Consider the following 12,307-nt stretch of genomic DNA (forward strand, 5'->3'; position numbering starts at 1 on the left):
TATTTCTGCTCTACAGCTTATAATTAATGTCTTTATGTTTTAGTTTTCTCCTCTGTAAAACAGAATACAGTAATAATAATAATTTAATAAGTACCGGTATTTGTAGAGTTCTCACAATGTATTAGCTTTTCATCTAAATATTTTTTATATATTAACTCATTTAATTCTCGCAACAGTCTGTGTGGTTAGAATGATCATTAATGCTCATTTTACAATAAGAAAACTGAGGTGAAAACAGATTAATTAACCAACACATATCACAGCTAGCAAGAGCTAGCAAAAGAGATTTTGGTAACTACTTCATGGAGTTATTGTAACATTTGTATGTGATGTGTTTAGGAAAATGTTCAATATGTGGTAAACATTCAATAAATGTTAACTATTATCTTCATTATTATAAAGAGACAAAAGAAAAATCAACTTAGAGTACAATTCAATAATACAAAATACATCATACATTCTCTTTTTCAATATACTGATATTAGTTAAGAAATTACATTGCTCATGATAGTAAACAAGAAGTTGACAGGACTTGAGCTAGCCCTTGGTAACTGAATTGAATTTTGAAAGGCAAGGCAAGGTGGTCATTGCAGAGAAGGAAAACAGAATGATCAAGGCTCAGGGGCACAAAAATCACAGAAGGTTCTTCAATGATAGAATGGCATAAAACATAAGGATAAGAATGTATTCCAGAGAAGCACAGATAACTTGAAATACCAAGTTAAAAGGCTTACATGATTCTGAGGCAATAAGGAGCTCCTGAAATTTGAAATAAAGTTGACAGTACACAAAAATAATCTAAGAATATTAATTCAGTAAAGCATAGAATGACTATGGGTAGGGATGTGATAGCTGGGTATGTGGGTAAAATGAGGAAAACACAGCCAGATTGTATTATGATATAAGAATATGATATTCCCAAGGTTTAATGTGGTACCCTATGTCAGAGTTTTGTGGGAGGTTTATTTTTTTGTTTTGTTTTGATTTTACTTTTACAGTCACAGTATTCATTTACTTTCTCATTTGTATTAGTAAAAGTCCCATAGGACATAGATGGCATACTAATATTGAGGATAGTTTAATAAAAGGACTATTTAAAAAGGAGTATTTAAAAACTATTTAAAAAGTTTAATAAAAGGACTATTTAAAAAGGATTAAGAAAAATTAGCAACAAATTGTGTAGTACTCCAAGCTTAGATACAACAAAGAACGTATATTTAGGCCTAAATTATGAAGGGAAATAGTTACTAGAACCTGGTTCAAATGGTGGTAGTTGAGAAGAGGACTGCCTGCAGAAACAATGGTTCTCACTTGAGGGACACTGTCAACCCAAGGCCACTCAAAAGAGAGGAAGCTGAAAAAAACAGGCATTCCAGCCTCACCCCCTTCCCCTCACTATTCAATATTTTGCTAGTGCCTTTCATTGGCTAAGCCCAACCAGTAGCCAGACAATGTGGAGTCTGTGGATGTAGTTCATAAAGGTATAAAGTTGAGCCTCTTGTGACACAGAGTATGATAATAAAAGGTGAGGAATGGATCTGGAGGAGAAAACAGAAAATATATAGCACAAATGAACCTCAAGTAGAAATGGATATCCTTCTTCTAGAATGGCAATGGTCACTGAGATAGTAGCAGTTTTAATGCTTGACTAGACCCTAAAAATTATCTAGTTTTTGTTTTCCTGCTCTTACTCCCATCTAGGAAATTAAGAAATCAAAACAAAGTCTTTCTGAAGGTTATAGTTTATCAGTCAGAGTGCAATGCAGGAAACAGAAAGAAGTCTAGTTAGTTCCCACAGAAAGGGATTTTGTAAAGAGAATTGGGTGTTTACAAAATTATTGGAAATGCTGGAGGACAGGGAGTTCAGGAATAGCTACAGAACTGTTGAATTCAAGTATATGTGAATAATCATGTATCCAGAGCCACCACTACCATCAGCACTCAACACCCGTGAAGCAAACTTCAATCCTAGGTGCTAAAACTGACTCTCAAGACTTAAGTCTCACTAATTTTGCTTTTAGAGTTATAACTGAAGAAAAAGAGGTTTCATTTCATTAACAACCTTCCAGATTTCAGGCAAACATATCCAATTGGTAGAATGCAATCTCTATCCAGAATCATAACTACAAGAGAAACTTAGAAAGGTAGCATTTACATTTCCAGACTTAGAAATACAAAAAGGCACCTAGATGGAGATGGATACTGCGAGCCAGGCTACCACACCCAACAATCACAGCTTGCACTAGGTGAGCTGAACCACCTGTTACATTCCCACAAATGGAATTCCCAGAAACCAGAGAAAACTACATTAACACAATCAATATTAAATGATATTTCAAAAGGGTTTCTTCTCAGGAGTATTTTAATTTACTAATAAAACACTGACTTTTATAAGATCCTGGGATATAAGTGTTGCAGAGAATGCTATCAGGAGATATTATATCACAACAAAGAACCCCAGTTTTTGTGCCAGGAAACTCAATACAAAAACAAATGAATCACAAAGTGCTTGCATGTAGGTGTGTGGACCACATCTCTGGTTAGGCAACTCAAGCTGAAATTTTAACATAGTGCTAAGCATTTAACTTATAATATCTAATTTAGTTCTTATACAATTTCAATGTGGTTTATATTATTCTTCCCATTTTACCTATTAGGAATGTAAAGCTCAGAGAAATCAAGTAATTTACCCAAATGTACACAGCTGGTAAGAGACAGGGTTAGAAATTAAGCTTGGTTTTTGTCTGATGCCATACATAGCATTGTCTTATTTTTTTCTTGTTCTCAAAATTTTGTTTTCCTGTCAGGATACTGCTGGCCCAAAGGCACTGAGAAATCAGGATACCTGTAATAAGTGTTAAAGATGGTCTGCAAATTGAACAATGGTGACACCAAGAAGTACTTCTCTTTTCAAACTGATTTCATATGTAGACTCTATCCTAGTCTTCCCCACAAACAAGGCTCTTTCATTTTTAATGAGATGGGATTCCCTTCTTTTATTTGTTCTTTTCCATAAGTTAATAATTCGATATTGGTTTCAATGTTTGAATGAGAAGATTGTGAAACCACCCATGTGCTTCACTTTTACTTTTATTTTGAGGGACTGTGGAATTGGAAAGTGAAAGAAATGATGTGACAAATATATGTATAAGAGCCTTGAGTTGTCAGGCTATCCCCTTCTGGGCAGAGTAGCAGGTTGGTGGGGGTGTTGGTAGAATAGGTAAAATTAAATTCAACAGAATTTTTTTTCACATTATAGAGTTCAATTTCCAATGCCAAGCCGAGTAAGCCACCCACAGTATTTAATATTTTCCATCTGTTCAACTCCACAACTTTGAAAACAGTGACAACTGATATATTAAAAAAGTGTTTAATATATTAATATGAGTTACAAATAATCTAGCAATCAAGGGAAATTTTAAGGTAATATTAGCAACACTCCTAAGTGCATACTTTCATTACTGTTAGTACTAGAGACATTGCTTTCTTCTGCCCTTTAAACACTATATTTCTCTTTCATATCCTTTCTGTACAGTCGATATTTTGCTTTCATTTTAATGTTTGTATTATTTATGTATATTTTATTATATATCCTTTCAACTCATCTTGATAGAATGTTCAATAGTGTAAGTGATTTATATTTAAATGTAGATGATCTGTAAACAAAATTTGGTATAACAAATGCAGAGCTGTGCCCAGAGAAATACTGACTCTATAAATTGTAGATAAAAGTGCTAATTGTATACTGTCTTTAAAATGAGAAAGAATGTTGATAGAATATTTTGTACTTATAGCAGCTGAACATATAACTTTTGGTATATTTACTTTTTAAAATAAACTTTCCATTTTAGAACGGTGTTATATTTACAGAGAAATTGCAAAGATAGTACAAAGAGTTGCCATGTATCAACTTGGACTGTGTGCTCCATAACCTCTCATGGTTCTAGCTAGTCATTGCAGTATTAGGCTAGATGATGTCTAAGAATATTACATGTTCATAATAAGTACAAATATTTCAGTTTCATCATATTGCTTTATTAGTATTCCTAACGGTGACAATATTGGGGGCTTCTAACTTTCAAAATAAATATATAAAAAAAGAATAAAAATATAAGTATTCCTAATTTATTGTTTCTCTTAAAGAAAGGTTCCATTTATGCCAAGCCACAATAACAATTACAAGATCTATCTGCTTTGATACTTGAATTTCTAGGAATGAAAGTCTCCGTGCAAGTTAATGCCAAAGATTTAGTTTATATTCATTTCTTGTTAGTGCACCCTCTTCATTTATGCAGCATTTGAGTTAGTTATAAACACTCCGGTTTCTGGTAGTTGCTATTTGATATGTGTGTGTTTGAAATACAAATGTAGTAGAAAGAAGGATTTTTTAGGTTCTCAATAGTTCATTGTGGGAAAAGTTTTCAAACATTATGTTACATATTCCGGCTTTTAAAAATATTAGATAAGCATCTCTGAAATATGGTCATTTAAACCCCTTGACCGATTCAATTCAGTACAACATAAATTTATTGAGCACCAGCTATATATTACCCGAGAATAAAATAAAATGGTGAAACTAGGGAAAATGTAGATCTCCATGGTGTCATCATAAATAAGCCAGAGAAAATCAGAACATTATCTAGAATCTGGGTATGTATTTCTAAACATTATAAGATCACACCATCTGCACAGTTGAATGAATTTCTTCCTTGTTGGGCTTTGCATCAAGGAGAATACAAACAGGACATCACAGACTGTGTGTGTGTGTGTACTAATGCATACTCAAGCACATTTATTTAGCCATTGGTATAAGCACATTTTCCAATTTATTTAAATAAAAATAATTTTATGAAATAATTATGGTTATTACTTAAGTTATTTTCACAGATAAGGAAACTAAGCCAAGAGCAGTAAGATGAATTTATTTGAGTTGTCAGAAGTAGTTTGTAATAGAGTCAGGCATTATATCAATAAACATTAGACTCCAAAGCCAAAACAGTTACTACATATACTCTAATAGTAATTTTGGAGAGAAAGGGAAAACAAGACTAATTTTTTTTGCCTTTTAATTTGCAAACTAACACAGTAAAGATACTCTAAGCTTAGGAATGGAAGATAGCTAAAGCTCATGAAATAGAGCTCTATTACCCTTTAAAGAGAGGAAATGAGTATATTACTAAGGAGATATCAGTAGTGAAGTCTTGATTTATACTTATGTTTTAAAAATTTACACAAAAAGAAATAGATTGGTATTACTACTTTACATTCTAAGTGGTGAGAATGAATATTTCCTATATTTTCTTCATAGATTTTTTCATTAAAAGCATAAGAAAGTCATTCTAAAATTTACAATTTGCAAAAATGGGTCATTAATAAAAGATATATTCAAATGATGATTTTCAGTAATCGGCCCTGTTTCCAGTCTCACATTTCCAATGAAGGAAACCAAGGAAGGCCCAGAGAGCCCACCTGACTAGTGGAAAGAAGATCATTCAGTACCTTAGCTCAGGAATAAAATTCAATCAGGTGTCTACAGATAGAAGATGTCAATAACTGTGACCTTGCTCATGGTGGCTAATTACTTTAATCTGAAAATTCAAAATATTTGTTTTGTTTTGTTGTTTGTTTTGACTTTTCCTTAAATGCAATAAAAGGAGCTTGTAGATCTTTTTATGGACTAGGGAAATCTAACTCAAATTTGAAACAAGCTAATCCCTCTAGAAATTGAATTTAATGACCTTGAGGGTAGACCAGTTTATTTGTTGCTAATGGTTTCAGCCAATGTTTCAAAGACATTTCCTAATATATAACTGTGAATCAATGGGGCTTTTGGTGTGGAGGAATAGATTTGGTGTGGTGGAGATGTTGATAAAGAAGTGAGATGGAAACTGGAGATTGATTGGCAGGGAAAAAGGACTTCAGTGAGAGGGCCCTACTGAGAGTAGAACTGTTGACTAGATGATATTGGGTGAGTGGGACAAAAAGATAACTGTTCAAGTTCCAGAGACATGTTGGATCAGAACCTTCAGCAGCAACATACTTTTATGAGTTGAAGGTTTATGCCTTTGCCCTCAGGACATGTTCTAGTTTGGTCTTTATGAGAAAAACAACTTCACACTTTCTATGCTGAGTTCCCACTTTAGTTGACTATTCGTAAGTGACACACAATCATGTCATGAGTATTTTGCCACTTTACTGTCATGGCTGACAGTGTGTTTACTATAACAGTGTAACAAGAGGGAACTCCAGGACACCTCTTAAGGTTGTGATGACCAGCTTCAGCTTTTCTAGTTTGTATTTAGGGTTTACATTGAGGAAACTGCAGAAGTCCATGCTGAAATAATGAGACATGAGCCTTTCTGTGACACATAGAAGGGAAAACCATTTCTTTCTTTTTACAATGTAAATTTAAGCCGCCATTAAGTTGTCTTTTTGGTAGTCTGTTGCAAACAAGGTCTTTGATAGTACTAAAGAGGTATAACTACTGAGTTTTTTCAAAAATCTAAAAGTAGAAGCTTCAGACTTTTAGTTCCTTGAAGGAAAGCTTCTAAGTTAAATACAATTTAAAATAATGATACAGATAAATAAATTCAGGAGTAATTACATGTGCATGTATGTGGAACCTGCATTACCACTATCAAAGTTAAAGCATGGGAAGGCTTTAAAGACTGGGATGAGCTGCCTATGCTCCGATTTTTACTCATCTAACTGCTTTCTGGCTCACTGCTACCATTCGACTTTTTCTCTATGAACCTCTCCTTCCTCCAAACCAGTGAATCAATTCCAAGCTTCTCTCTCAACTAGACACAAACATGCTTATTTTATAGAATTTCATTTTAACTGCTTGTAATCTAAGAAAGTCAGTAGTTGTATTAGACTCTTAAACTGGTGCACAAAATACTAATGTCTTACCACCTTCTCCTTTGCTTTTCTGTACTCAGAGGCTGGAAAGTCCAATAGTCAATTTTACAGTATCCCTTTATGCTGAGGTACATGCAATAGTAAATATGATGAAGGGGCTTCCAGGCAAGCTATCACTTTTCTAATAAAAGGGACAGAGATATAGCTCTGTGTCCTTTATTCTGTTTTTCTTTTCCTTCCAGCCCAGAATCTAGATGTGATTCTTGGAGGGGTAAATGCATCTTATAAAATTAGATGTCTTGAGGATAGGCCTTTTATGACACAAGGGGAAATGTGTGACATCTAGGATTGCTTATTTTCAAATTTCCTATATTCAAAATTATACCTTTATTTCACCCATCAACTAATACTTTTTATTACTTGCAGCTTAACGCACGCCTAACGGATATAGTGACTAACTCTAGTACTATAAAATGTTAAAATAAGGTACCTAAAGTTGCCATTGAAGACAAAATGACAGCCTCTGTAAATATGCTTCCTTCCTTCCCTCCCACATCCCATTGGAACCACAGTTAAAATACTCGGAAGAGAAGAAATACATAGAAGCTCCAACAATAAGAGGAAGGGGTAAGCTAACACAAGGCAGGAGAATTTGAATAATTTCTGTGAGACTAAAAGCAATTTGTATTTCATTGAAAAACAAAAACAAACCAGAATGGAGGAAGTTGCAGTTCAACAGCACACAAGCATTATAGAGGTGGAAGTTATTTATTTTATTTTATTTTATTTTTGAGATGGAGTGTTGCTCTTGTTGCCCAGGCTTGAGTGCAATGGCACAATCTCAGCTCACTACAACCTCTGCCTCCTGGGTTCAAGTGATTCTCATGCGTCAGCCTCCTGAGTAGCTGGGACTACCAGTGCATGCCACCACACCCGACTAATTTTTGTATTTTTAGTAGAGACAGGGTTTCACCAAGTTGGCCAAGATGTTCTTAATCTCCTGACTTTGTGATCCTCCTGCCTCAGCCTCCCAAAGTGCTGGGATTACAGGTGTGAGCCACTGCGCCCTGCCAGACAGAACTCCATAGAGTTTCCAAGCTTGGAGAAAGCAGCTACAGATATTAAAAGTTGACTCTGAATTCATACTTGGCAAAATGAATTGAGAACTGTACATAGACTAGTTGAGTCAGATTGCCAACTAACAGCACTCTATGCATGTCAAAAAAACAGGAAGTAAAAGAATGGGCTCTCCAAAAATCTGACATTTGTTCTATAACAAAACATAGCAAGTGGTCGAAAATAGAGAGCAAGGATCAGCATTTTCTAAAAACTCCCTAGATTGTAAAGCTAGGCTTGAGAACCACTTGTCTACTGGGAAAGTGATACATAATTATATTATTTTTTACTATAGTAGACTATTGATGTCAACAAATATCAGGTAGTATAAGACCCTCTTAAACTGTGAGTAAAAGCAAGTCTTGTCTAAAGAAATAACATATGGGATGGGCGCAGTGGCTCATGCCTGTAATCCCAGCATTTTGGAAGGCCAACGAGGGTGGATCACGAGGTCAGGAGATCGAGACAAGCCTGGCCAACATGGTGAAACCCCATCTCTACTGAAATATAAAACAGTTAGCTGGGCGTGGTGGTTTGTGCCTGTAGTCCCAGCTACTTGGGAGGCTGAGGCAGAGGAATCGCTTGACTTGGAAGGCAGAGATTGCAGTGAGCTGAGATCATGCCATTGCACTCCAATGGCATTGCAGCCTGGCGACAGAGCAAGACTCTGTCTCAAAAAAGAAAAAAATAAAAAAAGAAATAACATCTGAGCAGCGTCCAATTATGCCACTGTCCCATTGTTCCATGACTTTATGTCATCCTCTTGTAAGCTGAAAGGGAATTAGAAGTGAAAGAAAGAGGTTTACAGCAAAATAATATATTTTAAGTGATACAAAGCATAAAACAGTGTGGCATGGATGAATAACCACCAGAATTTGGGTATGGCTGGGGCATGTGGTATATAAAGGAAATGATAGGAAACATTATCAGAGAAGCAAATGAAGTCTAGATTGTAAGGGACATCTGGGGAACTACAGAAGAATTTTTTTCGTGGGAGTAACATAACTGGCTTTGAATTTTAGAGATAATACTATGAATACAGGATGAAAGACAGTAAGCTCTAAGGCAACTAAGGATGGGGGCTTTTGTAAATGGTCATACAAGAAATAAAATGGCCTTAAGTAGAACAATTAGAGTGAAAAGAGATGAAAAATTCCAAGCAATTAATTTAAGAGGAAAAATTCACTAGATTTGATAACATAATTAAATGTGAATGGGGTGAAATGATCACAAGCAGCAGGGAGCCTATCAGAGAAGATGAAGATAAAACTATTTCAGTAAAATAATTTTAAATTCTGTTTTGAAAACACTGAGTTTGAGATGCCCATGGAAAATTCTTAGAAACTGATTATCTGAATTTTCCTCTTCTGTTGAAAGAATAAAGGGTTGCCTTCTTCAATCTCTACTGGTTGTTGAGCATGGAGATTGTCTTTTGTTAACAATTCAGGGAAGTTTACCAACAGCTGAGGAAATTTCACAATCACTTTTCCTTTAGTCTTTGGTCATTTTTGACACATGACTCTACCTGTTGACCGTATTGTAGTGAGGTTCAATTTCATAAATCCCACAGTCAACTTCCTCTTATCTAAGCTGACTTCAAACAGATCAGATCAGCAAAGGTGTGTTTTGAGAAGTAAAGGAGTTTACTCTTTGGTCCAAAAACATCTTCCTATTAGTTCAACTATTCCCTTATTATCATACTTTTTTATTTAAGCATCTGAAGCCAACTTTTAAAACATAAAAGCCTCCTGGCATAATGTAACTCATTAAATCACCATTAACCATGAATGCTTTGTGTATAAAATAGTTTGTCAGTTTAGTCAGAGGGTAGGTTCGAAGGCTTTGGGACTCAGGAAATAAGTAAAGTTCTAGTTAGTGTGGATGGTGGTAAAGTTGTTTATCTGTTAGAAATCCATTTTCGCCAAAGGTAATGGAATATCCTACTAATGATAGCTTAAACAACTGGGGGTTTATTGATTTCACATAATAAGAAAACTGGAGGTAGGTGGCTGCTGGCATTGACTCAGCTGTTCAACAGTTTCATCAAGGCTCACTTCTACATTTTCTCTGTCATTCTTTGTGAGTTGACTTTTCACTCTTAACTCACTGCACCACAGTCAGAAGATGGCGGCCCCAGCTCCAGGACAAAGGCAGGAATTGAGGAAAAAGGAGGAACCTGGGCTAGAAAGTTAGAAAAAGTTAAAAAAAGATTTTTGTTTTCCAAAAAAACTATAATTTGTTGGAAAAGGAAGTATTTCCCAGATAACCTCTAAAAATGTCCTTCTACATTTTCATTGACCAGAAGTTGCAGTTGCTCCTAACTTTGCAAATATCAATAATTTCAGCTTATTACTTGAATAATACTGGATCTGTTGAGAGGTAAATGGGGTACATGGAATTCCTGTTGGCTAAAAACATTTCCTCTGAGTATCTGGGTCTTCTGGAGACATTGTAAGTAAAACTATTTTCCTCTTCATAGGTTTTCATTTCATTTTGTTTTAGTCAAAGAAAAGAATGTAAGCATTGTGGCCAGGAAATGTAGTAGTTGCATTTCATGGGGGTATAGTTTGAAGATGTAGAAGGACAGATTTTGTGTTTTCTTATTGGTATTGGTTTCTAAAATATATATCCTACTGTAACTTGTATATTCTAGATGTATACTATAGCCATGTATATAGTTCTGCACTCTTTGAAGCAATGGAAGATTCATTCATGATCAAAATATGATGCTTAAGGGTTAAATGGGTAGGGCTGCAATTTGGAAAAGTAAGAGACTTTGCATTAAAATGAGTGGGAGCTAAGAGTGGCTGAAGAATCCAAATGGAAAGTACACTTAGTACCTTACAAACATAGTTCAGCTCTTACTGAGGGGAACAAAGTCCTCCTTATACCTAATCCTAGGAACAAGAGGTGGTAAAGGACAGAAAGTATGAGCATTGCTTAAACAGTGGTCTTTTCCCTATAATCAGGATGAGAAGTCAAAAATATCAGTACAGACAGGAATGTACTGATAAGCATCCCCTACCCCCATTCTTCAACACTAAAAGAATCATGGCAGTTGGCTGCTTTCTGAACCATAAAGTTTAGGTCAAGGTATCTTTCATCAGACACTGCTGCTCTGGCAGCATTATTTCCATTTATTATTATTATTTTCCATTATTTATTTCCATTATAATTTCCATTATTACTGTTTTTTTTTTTGAGTCACCAGTCAGCTATAGCTATGCTTAGAGGAAACTACGTACTATTAATTTAAAAAGCTGAAAATCAATTATCTAGGCAAAGAGCTCGATAACTTAGAAAAACTGGAAACTAAACCCCAAAAAATTAAATCAAGGAAATAATGTAACAGCATAAATTAACAAAATAGAAAATAAATGCACAATAAAGAAGACACAGAAAGTCCATAGTTGGTTTTTTTGAAAATATATTAAAATTGACAAATCACTCTATAAGGACAAAGAAGCTGTTTCTGTATTGGAGGCAGCACATGAGGGACTCAAGAGATTTGAAATGATTTTTTAACATCAGGGGCATGGCATCAGGGACATGGGAAGCTTAGTAATTTTCCATAATATCTTATTACAGCACAAGAAACCAAATATGGCCATACTACCAAATAGTTGGGTTTCATTTCCGGCATCTCAGTTTCCCTTCTTTCTGATCTGTCTGTTGTTTTCATTGTCAAATCAGTTCTGGACATAATGGAGTCTTAGCCTGATGGGCTTTCTTGAAGTCTGCACTTTACCTTGCATGGTCAGGGTATTGCATTAGACTCAAATAAACATGTTACTTCACTGGAAAACAATGGCAACTGTGCAGAATGTATACCTATCTGCTTTATTAGACTCAATTCTCTTTTATGGCTGTGGTCTTTGGGTTGGTATATCCTAATGCAAACAAAGGGAAGTGTTTACACTCCTAAATGAAGTAGGAGTATTGATGTTGTTAATGAAAGGGTGGAAATTTAGAGGATAAAAGAATACATTGGTAATGATGGAGGTTTTTGAGTTAGCTTCATATAGATAGACGCTAGAAAAAGGAAACTAAAATGTACTCTGCTCTTAAGAAGCAAGGCCAGTTAATGTTATATTCATTATTGCGTTGAAAAATACCCGACTCACAGAGTTTTATTAAATTCTTGATGCAGTGGAAGATTAACCATTCTTTTGAAAACACACTTGTGCAGTTTGCACATAATGAATGATGTCTCAGAGACAGCCATTCTTGCACCTTTAGGGTCAGCTAACTGTCTTCAGATTTCTGACTTGCTTAGGCATGTTAAAAATAAGAAGGTGGCATGATAAAGACTGAGCTAAAATTCCAATTA

The sequence above is a fragment of the Pongo abelii genome, chromosome 9 (assembly GCF_028885655.2).
Source record: "Pongo abelii isolate AG06213 chromosome 9, NHGRI_mPonAbe1-v2.0_pri, whole genome shotgun sequence".
Classification (NCBI taxonomy): Eukaryota; Metazoa; Chordata; class Mammalia; order Primates; family Hominidae; genus Pongo; species Pongo abelii.